General features: G+C 46.0%; 1 pseudogene; it reads right to left on the bottom strand.

The window, feature by feature from the left end:
* Positions 1-1588: 1588 nt before the first annotated feature.
* On the bottom strand, positions 1589-4396 carry LOC137770909 (heterogeneous nuclear ribonucleoprotein A1-like; annotated as a pseudogene).
* Positions 4397-8607: the final 4211 nt, after the last annotated feature.

Raw genomic sequence — 8607 nt, forward strand, 5'->3', positions numbered from 1 at the left:
GGGTTCCCTTCCCCAACCCACAGAATACCTCAGCCTAGAAGAGGGAGCCTGGAGCAAGGGGCCTCTGGATCACCAGGGGAAGGCCCTGGGGGGAATGGCGACAGACAGGACAGAGGGTCATGCCCCAGCTTGGGGAAGGAGCAACGGAGAGGTCAAGAGGCCTTGCAGTTGGGACAATGATAGCAAACCCAAATGTGGCCCTGCCTCCCAAAATCATGGACCAGGGGTAGAGAGACCACCAATCATACAAATAAACATACAACCTGTTTAGAGGGGGTTAAAAAAAGATGAGCGCTTCTTTAGGAAGCCCTGGTCTTGAGTTGTGAAGTCTTAGGAAAACTTAAACAGAGGACAGGCAGGTGGGAGACAGATCCCTGGAGGGCACCCTACCTTTCAGCCCTCTCCTTTGCTCATGTCTGGGCTGTGACTCCCTTTCACTGATCACCTCAGGCATTTAGATCAGCCTGATTCCTCCTGGGTAAACATGGAGCAAGTCCCCCTGCAATCACTTTCTCTCTGTTTGCAAAGGCTCTCGCTGTTAACCTGGATTCTTGCAGCAATCCAAGGGCCAGAAGGCCAGACGTGGCCACCCAGAGAGAGGGTAGGGTCTACAGTGAGTCAGTGGCAGACAAAAGCCTCCCAACTTGCACCTGTCCCAGCACTGTGTCCACTGTGGAAGGCTGTGAGCAGCTGTTACAACCTCAGACGAGCATGTGCAAGATGTGGGATGAGACCTCCCTGCAACTACAGTGGGAAAAGGGGCCCTGGGGAGGTGCACACATTTTACCCAAATGTACCTGAGATGCTTCCCGAGATAACCCCGAACAGGGCCTTGAGATCTCATGCTTTACTTGCACAGTGTTTTTTTGTTTGTTTGTTTTGTTTTTTGAGGGTACTAAATCGTTTATTGATTACACATGATAATGGATGATACACAAGCTTCATTCCCATCTATAACTTTATCTGGTACCATAATTCAATTTAGATAGTTTGCATGGGATGTGCCAACAATCATATTAATAACAAAAAAACTCCATGACTTTGCTTGGGTGACCCTTTTAATGGTGAACTCCAGGTTACAGCACAGTAACTGTCAGTTCAACTACACCAAGGTTTCTGAAGACAATGGCTTCTCCATTCAAGCAGGTTGTAATAGAACCTGGCATCACCCTGAAGGAATTCTTAGTTCACACTGTTGGGGTAGTTTACCAAAATGGCCTCAGAGTAGACTAACTTTACGCAGCACATTAAAAAAAAAAGACACATTTATTTAGTGTCATGATCAGACTATTACACTTAGCAATCAACAGCATGGGTGCAAAAAAAAAAAACAACTACATTAAAACCCTTTGTTGGAATGCTTGGCACTTTCCACAGAACAGAAACTAAAATCACCTGTTATACAATTAGTCACAAATACAGTCTTTGAGGGTTTTTTTTGTCCATACACATGAGTATGGTCTAGAACATGTCTTCTTTGTAGCAGCTAGGCCCTGCCGCCACTGTGCTTGGCTGAGTTCACAAATCTGTTGTAACCTGTAGCTTCCCTGTCACTTGTCTGGCTCTCCTCTCCTGCTAAGCTTTGCAATTAAAACCTTCTGCCATTGCCATAGCTATTGCTGCTGCTGGAACCACCATAGCCACCTTGGTTTCGTGGTTTGGCAAAGTATTGGCCTCCACTACCATAGGGGCCAGAACTTCGGCCTCCAAAGTTTCCTCCTTTCATGGGTCCAAAATTTGAAGATTGATTGTTGTAATTGCCAAAATGATTGTAGCTTCCGCCACCTCCAAAATTGCTTCCATCATTACTGAATCCATTATAGCCATCCCCACTGCCACCATATCCACCACCACCGCGGCTGCCACCAAAGCCACCTCGACCACTGAAGTTTCCTCCACGACCAAAGTTGTCATTCCCTCCAAAACCACCTCCGCGACCACCACCAAAGTTTCCAGAACCACTTCGACCTCTTTGGCTGGATGAAGCACTAGCCATCTCTTGCTTAGATAGGGCTTTCCTTTCTTCACAGTTGTGACCATTCACTGTGTGGTATTTCTTTTTTTTTTTTTTTTGGCTGCATTGGGTCTTCGTTGCTGTGCGTGGGTTTTCTCTGGTTGCAACGAGCGAGGGCTACTGTTCATTGTGGTGCGCAGGCTTCTCATTGTGGTGGCTTCTCTTGTTGCGGAGCACGGGCTCTAGGCACGCGGGCTCAGTAGTTGTGGCTCGCGGGCTCAGTAGTTGTGGCTCACGGGCTCTAGAGCACAGGCTCAGTAGTTGTAGCTCACGGGCTTAGTTGCTCCGCGGCATGTGGGATCCTCCCAGACCAGGGCTCGAACCCGTGTCCTCTGCATTGGCAGGCAGACTCTCAACCACTGCACCACCAGGGAAGCCCCCTGTGTGATATTTCTGAATGACAGTCTTGTCTGTCTACGGAGTTGTGGTCATCAAAGGTTATGCAAGCAAAGTCTCTTGTTTTTGCCACTGTCTCAGTCAGTCATGATTTCAATCACTTAAATTTTCCCATACTGTTCAAAATAATCTCTTAGGTGATGTTCTTCAGTGTCTTCTTTAATGCCACCAACAAAAATCTTCTTCGCAGTTAAGTGGGCACCAGGTCTTTAAGAATCTTCTCTTGAGACGGCCTTCTTTGGTTCCACAATTCTTCCATCCACCTTGTGTGGCCTTGCATTCACGGCTGCATCCACCTCCTCCACAGTGGCATATGTGATAAACCTGAAGCCTCTGGAGCGCTTGGTGTTTGGATCCCTCATTACCACACAGTCTGTGAGTGTTCCCCATTGCTCAAAATGGCTCCTCAGGCTCTCATCGGTTGTTTCAAAGCTCAAACCTCCAATGAAGAGTCCCACAGCTCTTTGGGAGACTCTGACTTAGACGCGATGGCAGTAGAGGGGGGGAGAATTTAATGATGCTTACTTGGCGGCATTCACGGGCAGAAAGGAGTAACCTAATGAACGTATCTCTACTTGTATGGTGGTTTTACAACTGCAAATTCTTGGGACTTCCCTGGGGGTGCAGTGGTTAAGAATCCTCCTGCCTGCAGGGGACATGGGTTCGAGCCCTGGTGTGGGAAGATCCCACATGCCACGGAGCAACTAAACCCGTGTGCCACAACTACTGAGCCTGCGCTCTAGAGCCCACAAGCTACAACTACTGAGCCCACGCGCCACAACTACCGAAGCCCGCACACCCCAGAGCCCGTGCTCCGCAACAAGAGGAGCCACCACAACGAGAAGCCCGCGCACCGCAACGAAGAGTAGCCCCCCGCTGGCCGCAACTAGAGAAAGCCCGTGAGCAGCAACAAAAAGACCCAACACAAACAAACAAAGAAAAAAAAATCCTAAGTAAACAAATTCCTAAGTAAAAAAAAAGCTGCAAATTCTTTGACATTCCTCCCATTGAGAGGTGGAGGTCTCTGTTCCCTCTGGGCCAACCTTAGTGATGCACTTACTAGCAATAGAATACAGCAGAAGTGATGTTATATAGCTTCTGAGGCTAGGTCATAGAATGCAGTTTTACAAGATGGAAAGAGTTTTGGAGATTGGTTGCACACAATAAATATGCTTCACACTACGAAACTGTATACTTAAAAATGGTTAAGATGGTAAGTTTTATGTTATGTGTATTTTACTACCATTTAAAAAAATCAGGCACCTTTCATATGATGACATATTATTTGGCAATAAAAAGGAATGAAGTATTGATACACGCTACAATGTGGATGAACCATGAAAACGTTATGCTAAATGAAGGAAGCCAGTCACAAAAGACCACATATATATTTTTTAAATTTTTATTTATTAATTTATTTATTTTTGGCTGCGTTGGGTCTTCATAGATGCGCGCGGGCTTTCTCTAGTCGCGGCGAGCGGGGGCTACTCTGTTGCGGTGCGCAGGCTTCTTATTGCAGTGGCTTCTCTTGTTGTGGAGCACGGGTTCTAGGCACGCGGGCTTCAGTAGCTGTGGCACGTGGGCTCAGTAGTTGTGGATCACGGGCTCTAGAGCGCAGGCTCAGTAGTTGTGGCGCACGGGCTTAGTTGCTCCGCGGCATGTGGGATGTTCCCGGACCAGGGCTCGAACCCATGTCCCCTGCATTGGCAGGCGGATTCTTAACCGCTGCGCCACCAGGAAAGTCCCAATGTGTTCATTCTTGAAGCCAGGGTTGAGGAGGTAACACCTCTAAGAATTCTTAGGCACAGGCTCTCTGCCCAACTTCACAGGGACCCTGGACTTGTCTTGATGGGCTCCTTTGACACCTCTATGAGGTTGTCCACTCCAACTGCCAAGGGCTCCCAGGCCCTGCACACCTGCCTCCTGCAGGAAGACTGAGGGGCCCCGAAGACTTTCCATCAAGTTGAAGTTAGCCCATGATGTCATGTCCCAACAGTGACTCAGAGGCAAATCTAAAAATCAGATAATAAGCAGTTGGTACTTTATTTGTTTGCTCAGACATCTTGTACTGTTTGGTTTGGTATTGCAAAACAAAGAACCACATGGAAGTTTACAGTTCAGGGAGGTTTTTTGCTGTGAGTACACAGACATCCAGGCAGCTTTCCCAAACATGCCTGAATGTCCCCTTCTGAGAAATCACAAGTGATTGGCAGGGAAAGGTCAGCAGAGCATTGTGGATGAGGGGCCACCTGTACGTGGATCAGGACGTGGATGTGCGTATGGTGAGTGCGTGTATATGTCAGAGTACGCATGATTGAGCACGTGTGTAACTGTGCACGTGCATTGGGTAGATTTATGATTCTGTACTTGTGAGTCAGTGTAAGTGGCAAGTCTGAGTTTGTGTGAGCTAATGTGTGAGTTGAGAATGTGGGGAAATGTTGGAATGATGTGTGTGTGTGTGTGTGTGTGTGTGTGAGAACATGTAGGCACTTCAAATGATGGGGGAAAGGAGGAAGGGCTGGATGCTCACGGTTGGCCTGAGAAAGCCCCCAGGAAGTAAACCTGGGACACGAATGCTGCAGGGTTGATGGGAAACCACCTCCCTGGTCCCTGACTTGGAAAGCCCTAGGGCTGGCACTGCTTCCAGCTGGAGCCAGGGTTGATTACAATGTGCCTCTCTAGAACCAAGGCCAGTCTGTCCAAGTTCCTACTCTCAGACCCGCATTTGAAAGCCTCCTCTTATTTTTTTGTGCCCTGAGACCCCTCCTCGATAGACTGTCTCTATCTGCAGGCCCCTGCCTCATTTGCAGAGGGGGAGATGGGGTTGTCACCTTCCAGAAAACAGCCTAGAGTTGCTTCTGTATAAATGGATTGAGCACAAGAACCAGGTAAAGAGGTCACCTGGCCTGTCTCTCCAGTCACAGAGAGATACCTGGTTCTAGAAAACTATAATCAGAGCTCCAGGGAATTTGAAGGAGCAAGGATACATCTTTTTCTTTCAGAGGGGACGTCCCCCTTGAACTGAGACTCAGGAGGCCTGACTCCAGACTGTGCTATTGCCCTAGAAGCTCAGGAAAGTCATTTCCCTCCTCTGGGCCTCTGTAGGAATAAAGATAATCTACAACACAGAATCTCTAAATTTTCTTCTTTTCTAAGTGGTTAGCACATGGTATTTTAATGATCTGTAAACTTATCTGTCTCCCCCACTAGAACCTAATGGACTGTTCCTGTCCCCCGGACCCCCATTCATACGTTGAAGCCTTAGCCCCCAACGTGATGGTATTTGGAGATGGGGCCCTTGGGAGATAATTAGGTTTAGATGAAGTCATGGGGTAAGGCCCCTATGATGGGATTAGTGTAATTATAAGAAGAGAAAGAGAGACCGGAGCTCTCTTGCACGCACTCTCTCTCGCTCTCTCTCTCTGTCTCTGTCTCTCTCTGCCATGTGAGGACACAGCTAGAAGGCAGCTGTCTGCAAACCAGGAAGAGGATTCTCACCAGGACCCAAATCTGCTGGCTTGATCTTGGACTTCCCAGTCTCCAGAACTGCGAGAAATAAAAGTCTGTTGTTAAGTCACCCAGTCTATAGTATTCTGTTATAGCAGCCCAAGCTGACTAATGCAAATGTGGAGTTTTCTTCAGTATTTCCAGGGCTTGCCTAAGTTTCTGGCATATATTAAGGATGGCAATAGCAGTAATGGGATCTAAGAGTTATTGTACATTTCCTGTACCTGGTTCTATGCTGATCACTTCACACAGACTATCTTTTCTAATCAGCACAATAACTGATGATGTGGATGCCATGATGATCCCCATCTTTTCAGAGAGGCCAAATAGCTTGCTCAGGTCACCCAGCTGGTAAAGGGAAGACCCCAAGCAGTCTGATTCCAGAGGCCCCTTTCTTAGGCATAAACAAAATCATCTTCCTTAGGAGGCATATCAAGGTGCTCAATAAACGAGGATTAAATATTGTTTGAGTGAAAGAAGCTGTTCCCTGCAGTTGAATGCCCTCCCCTTCCCAGTCTGCCAAATCCCTTTTCAGGGCTCAGTTTCCCTGACTCATAATGAGGACACAGTACTGTCTTGTGGATACCTTTTTTTAAACAATTTTTGGTGCTTTTTCCTTATTCTTACCTTAGCAATCTCTGACTTATTTCCTATATGACTTTGTGGGCTCCTCCAGGATGGACCTGTGTCTTACCTACTTCTCTATTCCCAATCCACTACCTAGATGTTTCTAGGCATATGGTAGGTGCTCAGTTGATGCTGGGTTGACCGACTAGCAAAAAGCCAAGGATGATTTCTGAAAATTTCCCCAAAGTGACCACATAATTAACATATATAAAACCACTGACCTATGGAATCATACCTGTAGAACAAAATGTGTAAGTAGAGTTATGGGGAAAACACATTTATCCTAAAGCAACTCTCAGTCTTTCCTCAATTTTGACTTTCAGAAATAATGCATAATTTAATAAGGTATTATTAATTTACTCAATGAGGTATAATGTACACTTTGATGAGTTTTGACAAATATATACACCTGTAAAACCATCACCCCAAAGAAGATATAAACTCTTCCAACATCCTAAAAAGTTACTTTGTGTCCCTTTCTAGATAATTCTTCCCACCCTTTGCCCTCTACAAAAATTGTTCTGATTTTTATCACTATAGTTTAGTTTGTCTGTCCTAGAACATCATCTAAATGAATCATACAGTATATACTCTTTTGTATGTGGCTCTTTTCGTAAACCTAATGTCTCTGAGTTCATCCATGATGTTGTCTGTAGTTCATTCCTTTCATTGCTGAATAGTATTCACTGTGTGGATATATTATTTCCTGTCAATATAAATTTGGGTTGTACATGGACTATCATGTACAAGTGATTTTGTAGGCTTATGATTTCATTTTTCTTGGGTAAATACCTAGAAGTGGAATTGCTGTGTCAGGCTATTTTCTTTGATACCCAGAGTCCTTTGTAATTGTTAGAAACAAATAATTTTTCAGAAATGTGACCACTTAAAATGGCACATCATCATCATAAGGCCTGGAGATTTCCTGGAACATGAATGCTTTGTGTTCCTTTAATTGGCACACTAGGCAGTATATTCAGGGCTCCGAGTAGGCACAGAAAAAAGCAAAGAAAGAGTATGACCTGTTCACAGAACTGTATGAAGTTTCTCAGAGCATTTATGGTTTGAGCAGAGCAATGGAAGATGCTAAAATCACTTGGTCGTTGCAGACCTTTGGAGTAAAGACTTCGACAGGATTAAGAGGGACTCAGACCACATGTTGGGTGTTGGCTAAGCCACGTCCTACCTGTGTAACCTTATACAAAGTTGCACAACTACCTCTGCATCTCAGTTTCTAGCTTGTAAAATGAGAGGAAAACCTTGTGAAACAAAGACAGACATTCTCTGCCCCCTGCACAGGGATGCTGTATGGATGAGCTAAGATAAAAACTACCTAAGTCTCACCTTGATAAACTGTAAAGTGCTGTGCAATGTGAGATAGCACCCTGTGGAGAGAAGCGGGAACACACACAGAGCTCGTTTTGTGCTCCGATGACTGGCACTTATTGCCATGAGGACTCAGCTGCCCTTCTTTCAGGGGACTTCGGGCAAGGTCAGACACACAGTGACGATAACTCTTTGTGAGTTGCCAGCTGGACCCCGATACCTCTCTCCATTGTGTTCATCTCTGCAATGGGGGACTGTCAGGCTCTTTATTCCTTTACACCTGCAGGAGAATCGTTCCCCAAATCACAGCCACCTCCCCACCCTCCACACAGTATGTCTTCAACAATTTTGTCCCTCGCTGATCTTTATCACCCAACTCATTCTCGGTCCACCACTGCAGATGACCTAAGGTGACTATTTTATGGAAAATCTGTCTGGGGTAGTTCTAGCCAAAGACCTCAGGAAGAGATCTCAACTGGAGATAAAAGGTGAATGCAGGCAACATCACATACCAGCTGTGTTTATTGAGAACTTACCTCTGAGTGCTAAGTGCTCATAACCATTTTATGAGTTGGGCACTATTATTACCCTTAGTTTACAGATGAGGAGCATGAGGTAGGACTAGGAGTCTTAGAAACTGAGGATTCCACTGTTGTCACTACCAAGGCTGCTGCCAGGTCACATGATCTTGAGCCTCAGTCTCCCTCCCAGTAAAACGACAGTGAGGACTACCTCCC

Source organism: Eschrichtius robustus, chromosome 10 (genome assembly GCF_028021215.1).
Source record: "Eschrichtius robustus isolate mEscRob2 chromosome 10, mEscRob2.pri, whole genome shotgun sequence".
NCBI lineage: Eukaryota > Metazoa > Chordata > Mammalia > Artiodactyla > Eschrichtiidae > Eschrichtius > Eschrichtius robustus.